We start from the raw sequence: 23,754 nt of genomic DNA on the forward strand, positions 1-23,754 counted from the left end.
CACAAACCAAGATAGCAATTGTGTATATGCGGGAACAAACTTGAGGCACAATGGATGATATGATACCAAGATGATATGGTATGTATGCAATGGATGGTGTAGACCACTAATGTGCACAAGTCACGTTGCCGGCAATACTCAAATGGCTAGTCTCGATAGGCAAGTAACGCAAAATGGGCTAGGGGTTAACTATGCAATTGCAAGGGAATATACAAAGGTGTCGTCGAGGTTACCGTCCTTTGCGATGATGAGTGGCGGTGTTCTTGGTGTAGATACCAAAATGATGGAGACTCGTCCCTAAGTAGCCGAAACACCTTAGGAAACGGAAAAACCGCGAACTCAAAATCTCAAATGACAAATGTCAAATGGTGGTAGCGGAAAGCGGTGGTGGTGTTGCACTAGGCAATGCAGAAGAAGAATGATGGGCTATACACGAGTCGAAGTTGAAATTGTTGTCCCTAAGTAGCCGAAACACCTTAGGAGACACAAGCCACAACTCAAACAAAATTGGGTTAAGTTGGTGGTGGCGGAAGTGTATGGTGGGCACGGTTATGCGGAAATGGTGGAGGTGGTTGATGAAGAAGCAATCGTCCCTAAGTAGCCGAAACACCTTAGGAGACGTGAATCACTACTCAAGCAACCACATATGCAATGGGGAACAAAATGGGTTAGGTTGCGGAAATCGGTGGTGGTAATGCGGATGATATGGTGGAGGGCCTAGGCAAACTTGCCAAATTTCAGAAAATATGATGGTGTCAAATGGTGTTGGTGGTATTTTTGTGGGATGGGGGATGTCAATAGCTTCAAAACGAGCTAACCAACGTCAAAAACGGACTCCGGATGAATTAGTTATGACCAAAACAAAATTTCAGCCGTGTTAGTTTCAGGGTTAACCGGACATCCGGGAGGAGGTCCGGATGATCCGGGCTAGGTCCGGATGATCCGGGTGTACATCCGGATGATCCGGGTTCGTCAGCTCCGGTTCTGTTTTCTGAGTGCGTGGGGTATCCGGACGTCCGGGAGAGGGTCCAGCTGATCCGGGAGATGTCCGGATGATCCGGGAGAAGGTCCGGATGATCCGGGCAGGTCAAACTGCTCGGGATTTCCTCTCGGGGACGAATTTTTGGGCGGAAATGGATGATTTTCGGGGCAAAATTTGATGGATTTCGTGGATGGAAGGTGGAGAAACTTAGGGAAATGCTAGATCCACTTGAAACCAAGCAAATCCACGGATCAAAATCAACAAAACATCATCAAACCAACAAATCACAAAAAAAATTTGGGGCTATTTTTGGTGGGGATTTTCGGATTTAGGACGAAATCAACAAAATCAAGCTAGAAAAAGAGGGGTAGGGGCTCCAAAAGTGATCAACAGGGCTCATGATACCATAATGATGTAGGGTGGAACCCTCGGGTGACGATCTTTCACGTTTGGAGTGGGATCCCTCGAAGAACACGATGAACACGGGGAAGAATGGGGAGAAATCACAAGGGGAAACACTCAAGAACAAGTCCAAATCACACATCCACTAGACAATCAAACACACAAGATCACAAGGTACATGAACAACAAAGGGAAAGATACAAGGTAAGGTTCATCTCCAAGAGGAGGTCTTGATGATATCCTAGATGGATCTTCCCACAAGGGGGTCTTGATGATATCCCGCAGGATCTTCTCACATGGAGGTCATGAACTCCATGGGAGTGGTAATCTCTCTCTCTCAAGAGTAGAGGTAGGAGCAAAGCTCACCTAAGAATGAGCTATCATATTTGCTAAGTCCCAAAAGGAGGAGGGGGAGTCCTATTTATAGGCTAGGGGGCGAAGGGGTACACGGGCTCAGCCCAACATGCGCACACAGGCGCTGGCCGGATCATCCGGGTCCGAAGCCGGATGATCCGGGCTGGTCCGGATGGTCCGGGTGGAGGCCTGGATGATCCGGAGACTCGGCTGGAGGAGGCGCAGGGCCGGATGTCCGGCTGGCGGTCCGGACGTCCGGGCAGGGTCCGGATGATCCGGGACGGGGCCCGGATGATCCGGCTTCAGGGGGGGAGGCTTCTGTAGTCTTCGCTCGAATTAGCCGGATCGTCCGGGCCGGGGTCCGGATCGTCCGGGCTCTGTCCGGATCGTCCGGGTCGCCGTCCGGATCGTCCGGCCACCCTGGTCCTTGGTGCTTTTTCCTCTCCGTCTTCATGCATGTCTTCCGCTTCCAGTTCTCCTTGCTTCCTAGCTTCTTCACGGTGAACTCCCTGGTACCTGAGTATGCATAGCGTTTCCGTTTGAGGTAGTAACCATGTCTCATGTGAATCGAAAGGGAATTGTGAGAGGAGTGATGTCACCTCGGTTTCAAGAGCTCTTGCACGTGCTCGAGTCATAGGTCCTTGAGGGGTTGGATGTGTTGCTGTAGAGTCCATGGGGGTGATGGAAGGATGCTCCGCATCACTATGCATGCACACGGGAGAAGTGTCAAGTAGTACACCATCCTCAAAGGGGTCAAGTGAGCACGTGTAAAGGAGAAGATTCACCTTTGTGTATGTGAAGTAGAGGTCGCACGTGTCACTTGCCAAACGGACTCTTGACATGGTGATGACCGTAGGATGCTCCGCATCACCAGGCGTAGGGGTCATATGTGCTTTATCAGACAAGTGCCCAACTAGTTATGTGATAGAGGCAAAGGTGTCCCGTCTTTCGACGAGATGATGGATATCGCTTTGGTGGCAGTCGACTTTGACGATCCGACTACGAACGTGCGAGGACGTCGCGCCTTAGCAATCGCTAAACCAACTCCGAGAGGTTATTGACCACGCCGGAGCACGATCAACCTGACCACGAGGGTCTGTTTCCTGCGAGCAAACGAAGAACAAGCAAGAAACTGAGATTGCAATCTGGATATTGCGAATATAAGATGAAAGCTTTATTGATCAAGGTGGGGTTCTGTGACGCCTTTGTCTGGTCGTTGAACACAAACGAAGTACGCAAAGTTGCAGCTATGGCGAACTTTTAATCTAAACAAAACCCAAAGTCTAAACGACGCCCTAAGGGCTATATATATGGAGGAAGAGGGGGGAATTTCGTGGCCCTTGGTGGAGGGGTCCGAAATCAACCCTATCTCTTGTTTCCCCACACATACGGACTCTAAAAATAGCCTATACTTATGTATTTCGAAATTACATGGGCCTGGCCCAATAATAAGGTGACGCAACACCTAAAATAGCGTCGGGACGAAATTTATGAAGTGGCATCTTGTATATTTCGTCCAAGGCTTCATGCACCCATTATGGTGGCTTCAAAGTCCTGAAATCATCACTTGTAACTCCGTTCTTGTTCCCCTTGCACATGCCATCATCTCCATGCTTGTTCTTGCTCCAATGTTCATCCTTCTCCAAGCTAGGCCCTTCATTTGTAAGCAAAACAAATGTATCCAATTTAGGCAGCATCATATTCTCATGAACATTAGAATCATTACCAAGAAACGAAAGTACCTGGTAATTTAGTTGGCGTGCACGAGCTCTAGTAATTGGTCCAGTATGTATAGCAGCAGGGGCTGTGGGTGTAACAATTGTATTGATGTCCTCATCATCCTCCCCTTCTTGAAATGAAGTCGTCCTCGACGGAAGTTCATCTATCTCACCCAAATAAGGCTTCAAATCTGCAATGTTAAAAGTGGGACTAACCCCAAAATCTGCAGGCAGCTCAAGTTTATATGCATTATCATTTATTTTCTCTAACACCTTAAAGGACCATCAGCACGTGGCATTAACTTTGATTTGCGCAAATCAGGAAATCTATCCTTACGTAAATGTAACCAAACAAGATCTCCAGGTGCAAACACAACATGTTTTCTACCCTTATCTCCAGCAAGTTTATATTTAGCATTCATACGCTCAATGTTTTCCTTAGTTAACTCATGCATTTTTAAAATCAATTCAGCACGTTGTTTAGCATCAAAATTAACCTTCTCCGAAGATGGAAGAGGCAACAAATCTATAGGTGCACGAGGTAGGAAACCATACACAACTTCAAAAGGGCACATCTTAGTAGTAGAATGCAATGAACGATTATAAGCAAATTCAATATGAGGCAAGCATTCCTCCCACATTTTCTTATTATTCTTCAAAACAGCCCTAAGCATAGTAGACAACGTTCTATTGACTACTTCAGTTTGTCCATCAGTTTGGGGGTGACAAGTAGTACTAAAAAGCAGTTTAGTCCCCAACTTAGCCCATAAACAGCTCCAAAAGTGGCTAAGAAATTTAGTATCACGATCTGAAACAATAGTATTTGGCACACCATGCAAGCGAATAATTTCACGAAAGAACAAATCAGCAACATTAACAGCATCATCGCTTTTATGACATGGTATAAAGTGTGCCATTTTCGAGAATCTATCCACGACAACAAATATGCTATCCCTCCCCTTCTTTGTTCGAGGTAAACCTAAAACAAAGTCCATAGATATATCCTCCCAAGGAACACTAGGTACAGGCAAAGGCATATATAAACCATGCGGATTGAGTCGTGACTTAGCTTTTTGACATGTAGTGCAGCGAGCAATAAAACGCTCAACATCCCGTCTCATCTTTGGCCAAAAGAAATGTGTAGCAAGTACGTCCTCCGTCTTCTTCACGCCAAAGTGTCCCATTAATCCTCCTCCATGCGCCTCCTGCAACAACAAAAGACGAACGGAGCTAGCTGGAATGCATAGCTTGTTAGCACGAAACACAAATCCATCGTTAACAACAAACTTGTTCCACATTCTTCCTTCTTTACAATTCTGCATTACATCTTTAAAATCAGCATCATGCACATATTGATCTTTGATGGTCTCCAAACCAAATATTTTGAAGTCAAGTTGTGAAAGCATAGTATAGCGACGAGACAATGCATCAGCAATAACATTTTCTTTTCCCTTCTTGTGTTTAATGACATAAGGGAAAGTCTCAATGAATTCAACTAATGAGGACATCAATACAATTGTTACACCCACAGCCCCTGCTGCTATACATACTGGACCAATTACTAGAGCTCGTGCACGCCAACTAAATTACCAGGTACTTTCGTTTCTTGGTAATGATTCTAATGTTCATGAGAATATGATGCTGCCTAAATTGGATACATTTGTTTTGCTTACAAATGAAGGGCCTAGCTTGGAGAAGGATGAACATTGGAGCAAGAACAAGCATGGAGATGATGGCATGCGCAAGGGGAACAAGAACGGAGTTACAAGTGATGATTTCAGGACTTTGAAGCCACCATAATGGGTGCATGAAGCCTTGGACGAAATATACAAGATGCCACTTCATAAATTTCGTCCCGAGGCTATTTTAGGTGCTGCGTCACCTTATTATTGGGCCAGGCCCATGTAATTTCGAAATACAGAAGTATAGGCTATTTTTAGAGTCCGTATGTGTGGGGAAACAAGAGATAGGGTTGATTTCGGACCCCTCCACCAAGGGCCACGAAATTCCCCCCTCTTCCTCCATATATACAGCCCTTAGGGCATCGTTTAGACTTTGGGTTTTGTTTAGATTAAAAGTTCGCCATAGCTGCAACTTCGCGTACTTCGTTTGTGTTCAACGACCAGACAAAGGCGTCACAGAACCCCACCTTGATCAATAAAGCTTTCATCTTATATTCGCAATATCCAGATTGCAATCTCAGTTTCTTGCTTGTTCTTCGTTTGGTCGCAGGAAACAGACCCTCGTGGTCAGGTTGATCGTGCTCCGGCGTGGTCAATAACCTCTCGGAGTTGGTTTAGCGATTGCTAAGGCGCGACGTCCTCGCACGTTCGTAGTCGGATCGTCAAAGTCGACTTCCACCAAAGCGAAATCCACCATCTCATCGAAAGACGGGACACCTTTGCCTCTATCATAGAATGCAATGAACGATTATAAGCAAATTCAATATGAGGCAAGCATTCCTCCCACATTTTCTTATTATTCTTCAAAACAGCCCTAAGCATAGTAGACAACGTTCTATTGACTACTTCAGTTTGTCCATCAGTTTGGGGGTGACAAGTAGTACTAAAAAGCAGTTTAGTCCCCAACTTAGCCCATAAACATCTCCAAAAGTGGCTAAGAAATTTAGTATCACGATCTGAAACAATAGTATTTGGCACACCATGCAAGCGAATAATTTCACGAAAGAACAAATCAGCAACATTAACAGCATCATCGCTTTTATGACATGGTATAAAGTGTGCCATTTTCGAGAATCTATCCACGACAACAAATATGCTATCCCTCCCCTTCTTTGTTCGAGGTAAACCTAAAACAAAGTCCATAGATATATCCTCCCAAGGAACACTAGGTACAGGCAAAGGCATATATAAACCATGAGGATTGAGTCGTGACTTAGCTTTTTGATATGTAGTGCATCGAGCAATAAAACGCTCAACATCCCGTCTCATCTTTGGCCAAAAGAAATGTGTAGCAAGTACGTCCTCCGTCTTCTTCACGCCAAAGTGTCCCATTAATCCTCCTCCATGCGCCTCCTGCAACAACAAAAGACGAACGGAGCTAGCTGGAATGCATAGCTTGTTACCACGAAACACAAATCCATCGTTAACGACGAACTTGTTCCACATTCTTCCTTCTTTACAATTCTGCATTACATCTTTAAAATCAGCATCATGCACATATTGATCTTTGATGGTCTCCAAACCAAATATTTTGAAGTCAAGTTGTGAAAGCATAGTATAGCGGCGAGACAATGCATCAGCAATAACATTTTCTTTTCCCTTCTTGTGTTTAATGACATAAGGAAAAGTCTCAATGAATTCAACCCATTTAGCATGTCTACGATTCAGTTTAGCTTGACTTTTAATATGTTTCAAAGATTCATGATCAGAATGTATAACAAATTCTTTGGGCCATAAATAATGTTGCCATGTTTCTAAAGTCCGAACAAGAGCATATAATTCTTTATCATAAGTAGAATAATTCAGACTAGGCCCACTCAATTTTTCAGAAAAGTATGCAACAGGTTTGCCATCTTGTAATAACACACCGCCTAATCCAATTCCACTAGCATCACATTCAAGCTCAAAAGTCTTATTAAAATCAGGAAGTTGGAGTAAAGGAGCATGTGTGATAGAGGCAAAGGTGTCCCGTCTTTCGATGAGATGGTGGATTTCGCTTTGGTGGAAGTCGACTTTGACGATCCGACTACGAACGTGCGAGGACGTCGCGCCTTAGCAATCGCTAAACCAACTCCGAGAGGTTATTGACCACGCCGGAGCACGATCAACCTGACCACGAGGGTCTGTTTCCTGCGAGCAAACGAAGAACAAGCAAGAAACTAAGATTGCAATCTGGATATTGCGAATATAAGATGAAAGCTTTATTGATCAAGGTGGGGTTCTGTGACGCCTTTGTCTGGTCGTTGAACACAAACGAAGTACGCGAAGTTGCAGCTATGGCGAACTTTTAATCTAAACAAAACCCCCAAAGTCTAAACAATGCCCTAAGGGCTGTATATATGGAGGAAGAGGGGGGGAATTTCGTGGCCCTTGGTGGAGGGGTCGGAAATCAACCCTATCTCTTGTTTCCCCACACATACGGACTCTAAAAATAGCCTAAACTTATGTATTTCGAAATTACATGGGCCTGGCCCAATAATAAGGTGACGCAGCACCTAAAATAGCCTCGGGACGAAATTTATGAAGTGGCATCTTGTATATTTCGTCCAAGGCTTCATGCACCCATTATGGTGGCTTCAAAGTCCTGAAATCATCACTTGTAACTCCGTTCTTGTTCCCCTTGCGCATGCCATCATCTCCATGCTTGTTCTTGCTCCAATGTTCATCCTTCTCCAAGCTAGGCCCTTCATTTGTAAGCAAAACAAATGTATCCAATTTAGGCAGCATTATATTCTCATGATCATTAGAATCATTACCAAGAAACGAAAGTACCTGGTAATTTAGTTGGCGTGCACGAGCTCTAGTAATTGGTCCAGTATGTATAGCAGCAGGGGCTGTGGGTGTAACAATTGTATTGATGTCCTCATCATCCTCCCCTTCTTGAAATGAAGTCGTCCTCGACGGAAGTTCATCTTCCTCACCCAAATAAGGCTTCAAATCTGTAATGTTAAAAGTGGGACTAACCCCCAAAATCTGCAGGCAGCTCAAGTTTATATGCATTATCATTTATTTTCTCTAACACCTTAAAGGGACCATCAGCACGTGGCATTAGCTTTGATTTGCGCAAATCAGGAAATCTATCCTTACGCAAATGTAACCAAACAAAATCTCCAGGTGCAAACACAACATGTTTTCTACCCTTATCTCCAGCAAGTTTATATTTAGCATTCATACGCTCAATGTTTTCCTTAGTTAACTCATGCATTTTTAAAATCAATTCAGCATGTTGTTTAGCATCAAAATTAACCTTCTCCGAAGATGGAAGAGGCAACAAATCAATAGGTGCACGAGGTAGGAAACCATACACAACTTCAAAAGGGCACATCTTAGTAGTAGAATGCAATGAACGATTATAAGCAAATTCAATATGAGGCAAGCATTCCTCCCACATTTTCTTATTATTCTTCAAAACAGCCGTAAGCATAGTAGACAATGTTCTATTGACTACTTCAGTTTGTCCATCAGTTTGGGGGTGACAAGTAGTACTAAAAAGCAGTTTAGTCCCCAACTTAGCCCATAAACATCTCCAAAAGTGGCTAAGAAATTTAGTATCACGATCTGAAACAATAGTATTTGGCACACCATGCAAGCGAATAATTTCACGAAAGAACAAATCAGCAACATTAACAGCATCATCGCTTTTATGACATGGTATAAAGTGTGCCATTTTCGAGAATCTATCCACGACAACAAATATGCTATCCCTCCCCTACTTTGTTCGAGGTAAACCTAAAACAAAGTCGATAGATATATCCTCCCAAGGAACACTAGGTACAGGCAAAGGCATATATAAACCACGAGGATTGAGTCGTGACTTAGCTTTTTGACATGTAGTGCATCGAGCAATAAAACGCTCAACATCCCGTCTCATCTTTGGCCAAAAGAAATGTGTAGCAAGTACGTCCTCCGTCTTCTTCACGCCAAAGTGTCCCATTAATCCTCCTCCATGCGCCTCCTGCAACAACAAAAGACGAACGGAGCTAGCTGGAATGCATAGCTTGTTAGCATGAAACACAAATCCATCGTTAACGACAAACTTGTTCCACATTCTTCCTTCTTTACAATTCTGCATTACATCTTTAAAATCAGCATCATGCACATATTGATCTTTGATGGTCTCCAAACCAAATATTTTGAAGTCAAGTTGTGAAAGCATAGTATAGCGACGAGACAATGCATCAGCAATAACATTTTCTTTTCGCTTCTTGTGTTTAATGACATAAGGGAAAGTCTCAATGAATTCAACCCATTTAGCATGTCTACGATTCAGTTTAGCTTGACTTTTAATATGTTTCAAAGATTCATGATCAGAATGTATAACAAATTCTTTGGGCCATAAATAATGTTGCCATGTTTCTAAAGTCCGAACAAGAGCATATAATTCTTTATCATAAGTAGAATAATTCAAACTAGGCCCACTCAATTTTTCAGAAAAGTATGCAACAGGTTTGCCATCTTGTAATAACACACCTCCTAATCCAATTCCACTAGCATCACATTCAAGCTCAAAAGTCTTATTAAAATCAGGAAGTTGGAGTAAAGGAGCATGTGTCAACTTATCTTTCAATACCGTGAAGGCTTCTTCCTGTGCGGTACCCCAAACAAAAGGCACATCTTTCTTTGTAAGCTCGTTGAGAGGTGCAGCAATGGTGCTGAAATCTCTCACAAAACGCCTATAGAATCCAGCGAGGCCAAGAAAACTCCTCACTTGTGTGACCGTTTTGGGCTGCGGCCAACTCTCAATAGCTTCAATCTTGGCTTTATCAACTTCAATTCCCTGTGGAGTAACAACATAGCCAAGAAAAGATACTCGGTCGGTGCAAAAGGTGCACTTCCCAAGGTTACCAAACAAACCTGCATCACGTAGAGCAATAAAAACAGCACGTAAATGTTCCAAATGTTCTTCCAAAGATCTGCTATAAATCAATATGTCATCAAAGTAAACTACCACAAATCGTCCAATGAAAGCACGTAAAACTTCGTTCATTAATCTCATGAAAGTACTAGGTGCATTAGTTAACCCAAAAGGCATGACTAACCACTCATATAATCCAAACTTAGTTTTAAATGCTGTTTTCCATTCATCTCCCAATTTCATACGAATTTGATGGTAGCCACTATGCAAATCAACTTTGGAGAATATTGTAGAGCCACTCAATTCATCAAGCATATCATCTAGCCTAGGAATAGGATGACGATAACGAATAGTAATATTATTAATGCCTCTACAATCAAGACACATACGTGATGTACCATCCTTTTTCGGCACTAGAATAATAGGAACAGCACAAGGACTAAGGGATTCGCGTATATAACCTTTGTCGAGAAGCTCTTGTACTTGACGCATAATCTCCTTCGTCTCCTCTGGATTGGTACGGTATGGTGCACGGTTTGGCAGTGAAGCACCGGGAATTAAGTCAATCTGATGCTCAATCCCTCGAATAGGCGGTAATCCCGGTGGCACGTCTTGTGGAAAAACGTCAGTGAACTCCTGCAAAATGTTAGTGACAGCAGGAGGCAAAGAGGAAGGCACGTCCTCGAATGAAAATAATGCCTCTTTGCACACAAAAGCATAGCAAACAGATTTGCTGAAATCTAGCTCATCAATATCAGATTTGGTGGCAAATAAACATGCAATTTTCAATTTAATTTCAGAAGCAACACTAGATGGTTTATTATTAGGCTTCATTTGTTGCTCAAATTCTTTTGCCACAATCTGATTTTCACTCTTATTCTTCTCCTGTTTTGCTTTATTAGCTCTATTAATATCATCTTTCAAAATGGAATCAGGAGTCATAGGAAGCAAAGTAATATTTTTATCCTTATGAATAAGAGTATAGTGATTGTTTCTACCATGGTGTACAGAATTTTTATCAAATTGCCATGGTCTACCAAGTAATAAGGAACATGCTTACATAGGTACCACATCGCAATCAACATAATCAGCATATGTAGAGATACTAAAATGCACATGAACAGTACGTGTTACCTTAACCTTGCCGCTGTTGTTGAACCATTGGATGTAGTAAGGATGTGGATGTGGTCTTGTGGTGAGAGAAAGCTTCTCCACCATCTCCATGCTAGCCAAGTTGTTGCAGCTCCCTCCGTCTATGATGACGCGCACTGAACGTTCCTTCACAACTCCCTTTGTATGGAACAAATTGTGCCTCTGATTTTGCTCAGCTTGTGTGATCTGCACACTCAAAACACGTTGAGCAACTAAACATTCATACCTGTCAGCGTCTTCAGGAGCCATGTATTGCGTCTCATGATCAGAATCATCTCCACCATGTTCTTCACGTGTAATAAGAGCCAATGTCTCCTCATCATAGTCACTAGCGGACTCATATCCACAATCCGCGGTAGCAATCATCACACGCGGAGATTTGCATTCTCTTGCATAATGACCTCCTCCCTTACAACGACGACAAATAATATCACCTGTGTGCCCTGTTGATGCCCTGGAAGAAGAAGAACTCTGTGCAGGCCCGGCAGGTGCGCTCTTGGCAGATAATGGTGGTTGTTCCTGTTTTCTTGTATCACGGCTGTAGGAGGCACCTGATTGAGGTGCTGGTGCAGTTGAAGTAGAAGATGCACGCGGCGTCCATGAGGAAGGTCGGCCTGCAGAAAAGTTAGTTCGCGCCAATGCTTGTCGATCCTGCACTTCACATTATGCTTTACAAGCAAGATGGAATAAACGAGTGATATTAGTATACTCCTTATAGTCTAGAATGGTCTGAATCTCTCTATTTAATCCACCCAGAAAACGTGCAAGCATAGCTTCATTCTCCTCAATAATACCACATCGAATCATGCCAGTTTGTAATTCCTGATAATATTCTTCTACAGAATTTTTCCCTTGTCTTAAACGCTGCAATTTTTGAAGCAATTCATGTTGATAATATGGTGGAACCCAACGCGTACGCATAGCAGTTTTCAAAGCAGCCCAAGTAGTTGGAATAGGATATAATCTACAATGCTCAGACCACCAAACACAAGCAAAACTAGTGAAAGCACAAACAGCAGCAGCAACTCGTCTCTCCTCAGGATATTGTAAACATGTAAATCATTGTTCAGTTTCTAACTCCCAAGTAAGATATATATCAGGAACATATCTACCCTCAAATGGTGGAATATTCAATTTCAGTTTAGGAATATGGACATCATCTCATACCTGAGGTGGTGGTGCAGGCCTACCATTACGAATATATACCTGAGGTCGACCTGCTGGTGGTGGTGCTGGTGGCTGCACGTAGTGCTGATTTTGATCAACCTCATCCTCATAATCGCCCGCATACTCATCATCCTCCTGGGTACCAGCAGCAGCAGTAGCAGGAGCCAAAGAAGCACCACCAGCAGTAGCAGCGGCACCAGAATTTTGTCCTGGCTCAATAGGAACACGCTGTGCTCGTCCATACTGATTCGGAAGGGGGCGTAGTTGTTGTTGTTGCAGAGGTGCGACAGGTGCAGCCGGTGGTGGAAGACGCGCAAGCAGTTCATTAAATCTGTTATCGAGCTTTGTTTCGAACGTCTTCTCAAGGCCAGTGATCTTCTCCATGGCCTCTTCAAAATTGTTCAGCACATCTTGTACCTGTTCAGTCATCATTTGCTGAAACTTATCATGAAGCTCCTTGTTCGATAAGTTCTCCCAGTCAATCTCGTCGGCTTGTGATCCTGGCATGGTTAGCAGCAATAGAAACACACAAGAATATGATCCTACAGACTACTAAGAAGTGGTGGTGGTGTATCACAAATCCGTCAAGCAAATCTCAAATTCTTACCAGTTCTTACCTAGCAGCAGGCGGTGATCGGCAACCGTTGTAGTCAAAAACTCTTAAAGCTTGGATAGAGCGATTACCAGGGAGAGTCAAACACACGACGTAGATGTATGTGGAGCTGGGAAGGCTTATAGTATGGTAGCAAAAAGGGTCAGCAATAATCAATTCAGAGATGCAAAGTTGAATAAACGGTCAACGACAGTACTGTGCTGGTCCTAGGCTAGACTGTGCTAGAGACGTGAGCCTAGAACATCAACAAAATCACGGCGCGGCACGTAAACCAGGGAAAAGCACACTCTGAAAATTTTCTTTTTGCTCTTTTTTTTTGCGCTCTTTTTTTTGCGCTGCTTTTTTTTGCGAAAAATCACTATAATGGCGAGTGTCTCAAAACTCTTCCTAGGTCAAACTGACAGGATGGACACGAAATTTTTTTTTTGACAAAATTTTTTTTTCGACTGCCCGGACCCAAAAACTGGAAACGGGTCAAAAAAAACTTCCTATAATGGCACCTGTCTCAAAACACTCAAAAACACCTAAAAATAGGATAGCCGGAAATTTTTTCGAAAAATGCGTTTTCGAAAAATTTTGGGCCTAAACGGAGCGTGGCTACCCGACTCAGGCAAGGAAACACGAATCGGAATCTAGATGGATCTCGAAAACAAACCTAATATGACAAGAACTCGGATTGGTGGTGGATATATGGTGGTAGATGGCAGCGGTGGTGGTATATAAAAGCTGTGGTGGTATATGGATACGGATTCGAAGCGGTGGCGGCGTGACAACTTATGACCAGAACTCGAAACTCTAAAAGACTAGACTCTAAGACCAGCAACTAGAAACGACGATGCAACCGCAAATTCAACAAAGCAAAACCCTAAAAAGATTATGCAAAGGCTCAGATTGGTTCGGATATGATGAACTAACCCTAATTTTTTTTTCTGGCTTTTTCGTGGACTGTAGGTATGAAGAACAGACTCGATCTAAACTACGAAAAACTGTAAAATCTCACCGAGCAACCTGGAAATCTGATACCACTTGATAGAGGCAAAGGTGTCCCGTCTTTCGATGAGATGGTGGATTTCGCTTTGGTGGAAGTCGACTTTGACGATCCGACTACGAACGTGCGAGGACGTCGCGCCTTAGCAATCGCTAAACCAACTCCGAGAGGTTATTGACCACGCCGGAGCACGATCAACCTGACCACGAGGGTCTGTTTCTTGCGAGCAAACGAAGAACAAGCAAGAAACTGAGATTGCAATCTGGATATTGTGAATATAAGATGAAAGCTTTATTGATCAAGGTGGGGTTCTGTGACGCCTTTGTCTGGTCGTTGAACACAAACGAAGTACGCGAAGTTGCAGCTATGGCGAACTTTAATCTAAACAAAACCCAAAGTCTAAACGATGCCCTAAGGGCTGTATATATGGAGGAAGAGGGGGGAATTTCGTGGCCCTTGGTGGAACGGTCCGAACTCAACCCTATCTCTTGTTTCCCCACACATACGGACTCTAAAAATAGCCTATACTTATGTATTTCGAAATTACATGGGCCTGGCCCAATAATAAGGTGACGCAGCACCTAAAATAGCCTCGGGACGAAATTTATGAAGTGGCATCTTGTATATTTCGTCCAAGGCTTCATGCACCCATTATGGTGGCTTCAAAGTCCTGAAATCATCACTTGTAACTCCGTTCTTGTTCCCCTTGCGCATGCCATCATCTCCATGCTTGTTCTTGCTCCAATGTTCATCCTTCTCCAAGCTAGGCCCTTCATTTGTAAGCAAAACAAATATATCCAATTTAGGCAGCATCATATTCTCATGATCATTAGAATCATTACCAAGAAATGAAAGTACCTGGTAATTTAGTAGGCGTGCACGAGCTCTAGTAATTGGTCCAGTATGTATAGCAGCAGGGGCTGTGGGTGTAACAATTGTATTGATGTCCTCATCAATGTGTCAACTTATCTTTCAATACCGAGAAGGCTTCTTCCTGTGCGGTACCCCAAAGAAAAGGCACATCTTTCTTTGTAAGCTCATTGAGAGGTGCAGCAATGGTGCTGAAATCTCTCACAAAACGCCTATAGAATCCAGCGAGGCCAAGAAAACTCCTCACTTGTGTGACCGTTTTGGGTTGCGGCCAACTCTCAATAGCTTCAATCTTGGCTTTATCAACTTCAATTCCCTGTGGAGTAACAACATAGCCAAGAAAAGATACTCGGTCGGTGCAAAAGGTGCACTTCCCAAGGTTACCAAACAAACGTGCATCACATAGAGGAATAAAAACAGCACGTAAATGTTCGAAATGTTCTTCCAAAGATCTGCTATAAATCAATATGTCATCAAAGTAAACTACCACAAATCGTCCAATGAAAGCACGTAAAACTTCGTTCATTAATCTCATGAAAGTACTAGGTGCATTAGTTAACCCAAAAGGCATGACTAACCACTCATATAACCCAAAAGGCATGACTAACCATTAGTCTAGAATGGTCTGAATCTCTCTATTTAATCCACCCAGAAAACGTGCAAGCATAGCTTCATTCTCCTCAACAATACCACATCGAATCATGCCAGTTTGTAATTCCTGATAATATTCTTCTATAGAATTTTTTCCTTGTCTTAAACGCTGCAATTTTTGAAGCAATTCACGTTGATAATATGGTGGAACCCAACGCGTACGCGTAGCGGTTTTCAAAGCAGCCCAAGTAGTTGGAATAGGATATAATCTACAATGTTCAGACCAGCAGACACATGCAAAACTAGTGAAAGCACAAATAGCAGCAGCAACCCGTCTCTCCTCGGGATATTGTAAACATGTAAAACGTTGTTCAGTTTCTAACTCCCAAGTAAGATATATCAGGAACATATCTACCCTCAAATGGTGGAATATTCAATTTCAGTTTAGGAATATGGACATCATCTCGTACCTGAGGTGGTGGTGCAGGCCTACCATTACGAATATATACCTGAGGTCGACCTGCTGGTGGTGGTGCTGGTGGTTGCACGTAGTTCTGATTTTGAGCAACCTCATCCTCGTAATCTCCCACATAATCATCCTCCTCCGCATCAGCAGCAGGAGCCACAGAAGTATCAACAGTAGCACCAACAGTTTGGCCAAACGCAAGAGGAACATGGCTCGCTCGGCGGAGGTCTATTTCGCGACGTGGAGGTAGTCGTTGTTGTTGTTGTTGTTGGAGAGGTGCGTTAGGTGCAGCTGGTGGTGGTGGTGGAAGACGCGCGAGCAATTCATTAAACTTGTTATCGAGCTTTGTTTCGAACGTCTTCTCCATGCCATCTATCTTCTCCATGGCCTCTTCAAATCTGTTTAGCACGTCTTGCACCTGTTCACTCATCATTTGCTGAAATTTATCATGCAAATCCTTATTCGTCATGTTCTCCTAGTCAGTCTCGTCGGCTTGTGATCCTGGCATGGTTAGCAGCAATAGAAACACACAAGAATATGATCCTACAGACTACTAACAAGAGGTGGTGGTGGGTGTCACAAATCCGTCAAGCAAATCTCAAATTCTTACCAGTTCTTACCCAGCAGCAGGCGGTGATCGGCAACCGTTGTAGTCAAAAACTCTCAAAGCTTGGATAGAGCGATTACCAGGGAGAGTCAAACGCACGACGTAGATGTATGTGGAGCTGGGAAGGCTTATAATATGGTAGCAAAAAGGGTCAGCAATAATCAATTCAAAGATGCAAAGTTGAATAAACGCTCAATGACGGTACTGTGCTGGTCCTAGGCTAGACTGTGCTAGAGACGCGAGCCTAGAACATCAACAAAATCACGGCGCGGCACGTAAACAAGGGAAAAGCACACTCTGAAAATTTTCTTTTCGCTCTTTCTGTTTTGCGCTCTTTTTTTTGCGCTGCTTTTTTTTTGCGAAAAATCACTATAATGGCGAGTGTCTCAGAACTCTTCCTAGGTCAAACTGACAGGATGGGCACGAAAATTTTTTTTTTGACAAATTTTTTTTTCCGACTGCCCGGACCCAAAAACTGGAAACGGGTCAAAAAAACTTCCTATAATGGCACCTGTCTCAAAACACTCAGAAACACCTAAAAATAGGATAGCCAGAAATTTTTTCGAAAAATGCGTTTTCGAAAAATTTTGGGCCTAAACGGAGCGTGGCTACCCGACTCCGGCAAGGAAACACGAATCGGAATCTAGATGGATCTCGAAAACAAACCTAATATGACAAGAACTCGGATTGGTGGTGGATATATGGTGGTAGATGGCAGCGGTGGTGGTATATGACAGCTGTGGTGGTATATGGATACGGATTCGAAGCGGTGGCGGCGTGACAACTTATGATCAGAACTCGAAACTCTAAAAGACTAGACTCTAAGACCAGCAACTAGAAACGACGATGCAACCGCAAAATCAACAAAGCAAAACCCTAAAAAGATTATGCAAAGGCTCAGATTGGTTCGGATATGATGAACTAACCCTATTTTTTTGTGGCTTTTTCGTGGACTGTAGGTATGAAGAACAGACTCGATCTAAACTACAAAAAACTGTAAAATCTCACCGAGCAACCTGGAAATCTGATACCACTTGATAGAGGCAAAGGTGTCCCGTCTTTCGATGAGATGGTGGATTTCGCTTTGGTGGAAGTCGACTTTGACGATCCGACTACGAACGTGCGAGGACGTCGCGCCTTAGCAATCGCTAAACCAACTCCGAGAGGTTATTGACCACGCGGGAGCACGATCAACCTGACCACGAGGGTCTGTTTCCTGCGAGCAAACAAAGAACAAGCAAGAAACTAAGATTGCAATCTAGATATTGCGAATATAAGATGAAAGCTTTATTGATCAAGGTGGGGTTTTGTGACGCCTTTGTCTGGTCGTTGAACACAAATGAAGTACGCGAAGTTGCAGCTATGGCGAACTTTTAATCTAAACAAAACCCAAAGTCTAAACGATGCCCTAAGGGCTGTATATATGGAGGAAGAGGGGGGGAATTTCGTGGCCCTTGGTGGAGGGGTCCGAAATCAACCCTATCTCTTGTTTCCCCACACATACGGACTCTAAAAATAGCCTATACTTATGTATTTTGAAATTACATGGGCCTGGCCCAATAATAAGGTGACGCAGCACCTAAAATAGCCTCGGGACGAAATTTATGAAGTGGCATCTTGTATATTTCGTCCAAGGCTTCATGCACCCATTATGCTGGCTTCAAAGTCCTGAAATCATCACTTGTAACTCCGTTCTTGTTCCCCTTGCACATGCCATCATCTCCATGCTTGTTCTTGCTCCAATGTTCATCCTTCTCCAAGCTAGGCCCTTCATTTGTAAGCAAAACAAATGTATCCAATTTAGGCAGCATCATATTCTCATGATCATTAGAATCATTACCAAGAAACGAAAGTACCTGGTAATTTAGTTGGCGTGCACGAGCTCTAGTAATTGGTCCAGTATGTATAGCAGCAGGGGCTGTGGGTGTAACAATTGTATTGATGTCCTCATCAATGTGTCAACTTATCTTTCAATACCGAGAAGGCTTCTTCCTGTGCGGTACCCCAAAGAAAAGGCACATCTTTCTTTGTAAGCTCATTGAGAGGTGCAACAATGGTGCTGAAATCTCTCACAAAACGCGTATAGAATCCAGCGAGGCCAAGAAAACTCCTCACTTGTGTGACCGTTTTGGGTTGCGGCCAACTCTCAATAGCTTCAATCTTGGCTTTATCAACTTCAATTCCCTGTGGAGTAACAACATAGCCAAGAAAAGATACTCGGTCGGTGCAAAAGGTGCACTTCCCAAGGTTACCAAACAAACGTGCATCACGTAGAGCAATAAAAACAGCACGTAAATGTTCCAAATGTTCTTCCAAAGATCTGCTATAAATCAATATGTCATCAAAGTAAACTACCACAAATCGTCCAATGAAAGCACGTAAAACTTCGTTCATTAATCTCATGAAAGTACTAGGTGCATTAGTTAACCCAAAAGGCATGACTAACCACTCATATAACCCAAAAGGCATGACTAACCATTAGTCTAGAATGGTCTGAATCTCTCTATTTAATCCACCCAGAAAACGTGCAAGCATAGCTTCATTCTCCTCAACAATACCACATCGAATCATGCCAGTTTGTAATTCCTGATAATATTCTTCTATAGAATTTTTTCCTTGTCTTAAACGCTGCAATTTTTGAAGCAATTCATGTTGATAATATGGTGGAACCCAACGCGTACGCATAGCGGTTTTCAAAGCAGCCCAAGTAGTTGGAATAGGATATAATCTACAATGTTCAGACCACCAAACACATGCAAAACTAGTGAAAGCACAAACAGCAGCAGCAACATGTCTCTCCTCGGGATATTGTAAACATGTAAAACGTTGTTCAGTTTCTAACTCCCAAGTAAGATATATATCAGGAACATATCTACCCTCAAATGGTGGAATATTCAATTTCAGTTTAGGAATATGGACATCATCTCGTACCTGAGGTGGTGGTGCAGGCCTACCATTACGAATATATACCTGAGGTCAACCTGCTGGTGGTGGTGCTGGTGGTTGCACGTAGTTCTGATTTTGATGAGGACATGACTACCTTGGATATGACCAAAAATATTGCATATATGCATATTTGTCAGGTGATTTCTAGTGCAAACTATTCAATAATCTATTTATGTTATCCAGAACAAAAATAGTTCACACACTTTTGTGTTTTGTCTAATTGCAGGTGTATGGGACATTTGTACAATCCACATATGAAGATAAGGAAGAAAGAGATGTTTATTTTCTGTCCAAAAAGTTCTCTCACGTCACTTTTGGCCCAAGAGAAGATAGAGTCCAAGTCTCTCACGTTCTGGATTCAGATTCGGACTGCACAGACACACCTGACTCAAAACGGACACAAGTTTTTCATACGGACTCCGAATTGGGTGATTCTTTTTTTGTTGGAAACTAGATTTCGTGCACTTTCCAACCCAATTGGAATCACCTTCAAATTCGTCCGGAGCGTTGAGTTGTGGACGAAACAATCTGATGCTGCAGCAGAATCCGAGTCAAACTACAAGTCCAAAGGTGTTACATCACCTCCACTTGGGCCCATTGGCCTTGTACGACCTAGATTTAGTTTTAGGCTGCCTTGGGACATCCTCCCACCTCCTTGGCCGCCACCCCTTGCTCCTATATAAGTAGATCCATCTAGTAGCTTTTCCTTGGGATTTGTTTAGTTAAAAGTTAGCCATTGCAACTTCGTGTACTTCGTTTGTGTCCAACGACCAGACCAAGACCGCTTGCGGATCCCCACCATTATCAATACCTCATATATATTTGCAATATTCAGATTGCTTTATCATATTCTTGCTCGTTCTTCGATTGTCTGCAGGAATAGACCTTCGTGGTCAGGCTGACCGTGCTTCCGGCCTCGTCAGTAACCTCAGGAGATTGGTTTAGCGATTGCTAAGGCGCAACGTCGTGCACGTTTGTAGTCGGATCGTGAAAGTCGTCTCCACCAAATCGATAGTTATCATCTCATCGAAAGATCGGGACCCTCGTCTCTATCAAGTGGTATCAGTTTTCAGGTTGCTCTGTGAGAATTCCCAGTTTTTCCTAGATTAGATTTATTTTCTTACCTATTGTCCAAGAAAAAGCCACAAAACAAAAGTTAGATCTATTCATCCTTTGTCCTAGCCAGACTAAGCCTTTGCAATTTTCTTTTCATTGTTTGCATTATTGAATTATCGGTTGCATCGCCGTGTCGAGTTGCTGGTCTTAGTGTCTAGTTCCTTTAGAGTTTCGAGTTCTGTTCACATTAGTCACGCAGCCGCTGCATCATTATCCCATCCGCTGTCCACCATCCCATCCACCAATTTCCACCACGTGCTACGCACTGTTTATTGTCATAATCATAGTTGAGGTCACTCACATCTTCGCCAGATCGAATCTGCATCTTATCTAGTTTGTCTTGGAAAGAGGGAGAAAAAGAATATAAAGAAAAAAAAAAGAGAGAAAAAAGGAAAGAAAAAAAAAGAAAAAGAGGGAGAAGAAAAAGAAAAAAAAAGCGTGAGAAAAAAAAAGAGAGAAGAAAAAAAATTGGATCTATCTAGAAGCAATCTCGTACCTGAATTCGGATTGGAATCTGTTTTGCGCACTGTTCAGTAAAACAGGTGTATCTTCCTCATACGATGTCCGTTTTGGCTCCGTGAGTACTCAAATTGAAAATAGCGACGAGCCACATCTAAATAGTTGCAGAAACTAGTTCAATATTTGACACCTCAAAATCGGCTTCTAAATAGGTCTTTTTGCCCTCCGAAGTTCGTGAACACAACTTGTTCCAATTTTTCAGGCCAGTTTTAGAATTCTTTGACTCCTCATATCCACTCGGAATTGAGTGATTCTTTTTGCATTGGAAAGCTTGAGTTAGTAGCATTCTTTGAAAGAATTTATCAGAAAATTGTCTCAAACTTTTCAAGAGGAAAGTTGGAGAGAGAGTTGTTGTATATCCTGCTTGGCAGTTGTTTTTCATCATTATCTTCACTGCCGTTGTGATCTTCACTTATATCTTGCTGTCAAGAGCTACTTAGTATCCTTCATTGATGCTAGTTGTGCTACGCCGTGACCTTATTAGTGTTCTAGGCTCGCGTCTCTAGTCCGGTCTAGCCTAGGACCAGCACAGTACCGTCGTTGAGCGTTTATTCAACATTGCATCTTTGAATTGATTACTGCTAATCTTTTGCTACCATATATAGCCAACCCAGCTCCACATATTTCTACACCGTGTATACGTACGCTCCCCTGGCAATCGCTTTACTCAATATTCGGAGTTACTTGACACCGCTGGTTGCCGATCACCGCCTGCTGCATGGTAAGAACTTGTAAGACATTGATATTTGCTTTACTGTGAGCGTTTTACCACCACATCCTAGTAGTTATAGGAACATTATTTTTGGGTTTTGTTTCTTGTTCTACTAATCATGACAGGATCCAGAGTCAATTCATGGGCTTTGTCGATCGCGGGAGACGTGCCACCACCTTTGCAAATACCACAACCGTCACGAGAGGTGCACAAACATCCAAATGCACATGATCAGGTTAATGTATCTATACCACCATTTAATGGCCGTTTTAAACCTGCTTTATATATTGAATGGGAGTTTGACATAAAAAATATATTTGCTTCCCATAATTTCAATGAACATAAAAAGGTTAAGCTTGCGGTTGGTTCTTTCATTGGTTATGCTTTGGTTTGGTGGAGTGAATATTGTCGGTTACACCCTGATTATATACCTACTACTTGGGATGATTTGAAACTTGCCATGCGACATACTTTCGTCCCTGCTTATTATACTCGTGACATGATTAAGAAGTTGCAACACTTAAAACAAGGTAGTGAAACTGTAACAAAATATTATGATGATTTACAAACTACCTTGTTGCATTCCTCTTTAGAAGAAAGTGAAGATGATTTTATGGATAGATTTTGGGGAGGATTAAACCGTGATATTCAAGAGATACTAATTCATGAAGAGTGTTATCCTATGGACCATTTGTTTCATCTTGCTTGCAAAGCTGAACAGGAAATAAAACGACGTGTTGGCCACGAGGAGAACAAGCGCACGGTGCACATTCCAAGAGTTGATATGATTGTTCCTTCAACTACTAGGCATACTATGACAAGCACATCCGTTGTTGTCAGGACTACATCACCATGATGCATGAGAATGATGAATGCCTTGTCAATTTGAATGCACCATCTGATGAGCTACCCACTACTTTGATCACACCACCTATTTTGGAGGACTACGTTGATAATTTGACTTTGCCATGTGATCAAACAACTGAAATACCAACAATTTTGAGTGCACCCATTGAATTAACTATTGATGCAAAAGAACCAATGTTTAATCATTTTGATATGACCTCTAATCTTGGTGATGATTCTGTGTTGAATGACTTATTGCATGTTTGCTTATTTAAGCATGTTGTAGCATGTAAATTTGATGCAAGTAAGGTTTATTCACCAATGTTGGGATGGTTTAATGATGAACATTGTCAATCTTTTGAAATGAATAAGAGCTTCACTTATATGTGCAAACTGAGTTGCAATATTTTCATGCCTTCTACTTCTTGTGATAATTTTTTGGCTTTAGATTTTATGAACTATGCAAGTTACTCATCTATTCATGTGTCATATATGCAAAAATCAAGGGAAGTAAAAATGGATGGCATATACATATACAACATGTACACCTTGTCTCTTTTGTTAGCCACATTTCAGATTAAGCAACGCCGAGGACGGCTTTATTTTCAAGAAGGGGAGGATGATGAGGACATGACTACCTTGGATATGACCAAAAATATTGCATATATGCATATTTGTCAGGTGATTTCTAGTGCAAACTATTCAATAATCTATTTATGTTATCCAGAACAAAAATACTTCACACACTTTTGTGTTTTGTCTAATTGCAGGTGTATGGGACATTTGTACAATGCACATATGAAGATAAGGAAGAAAGAGATGTTTATTTGCTGTCCAAAAAGTTCTCTCACGTCACTTTTGGCCCAAGAGAAGATAGAGTCCAAGTCTCTCACGTTCTGGATTCAGATTCGGACTGCACAGACACACCTGACTCAAAACGTACACAAGTTTTTCATACGGACTCCGAATTGGGTGATTCTTTTTTTGTTGGAAACTAGATTTCGTGCACTTTCCAACCCAATTGGAATCACCTTCAAATTCGTCCGGAGCGTTGAGTTGTGGACGAAACAATCTGATGCTGCAGCAGAATCCGAGTCAAACTACAAGTCCAAAGGTGTTACATCACCTCCACTTGGGCCCATTGGCCTTGTACGACCTAGATTTAGTT

The sequence above is a fragment of the Triticum dicoccoides genome, chromosome 3B (assembly GCF_002162155.2).
Source record: "Triticum dicoccoides isolate Atlit2015 ecotype Zavitan chromosome 3B, WEW_v2.0, whole genome shotgun sequence".
In the NCBI taxonomy this organism is placed as follows: Eukaryota; Viridiplantae; Streptophyta; class Magnoliopsida; order Poales; family Poaceae; genus Triticum; species Triticum dicoccoides.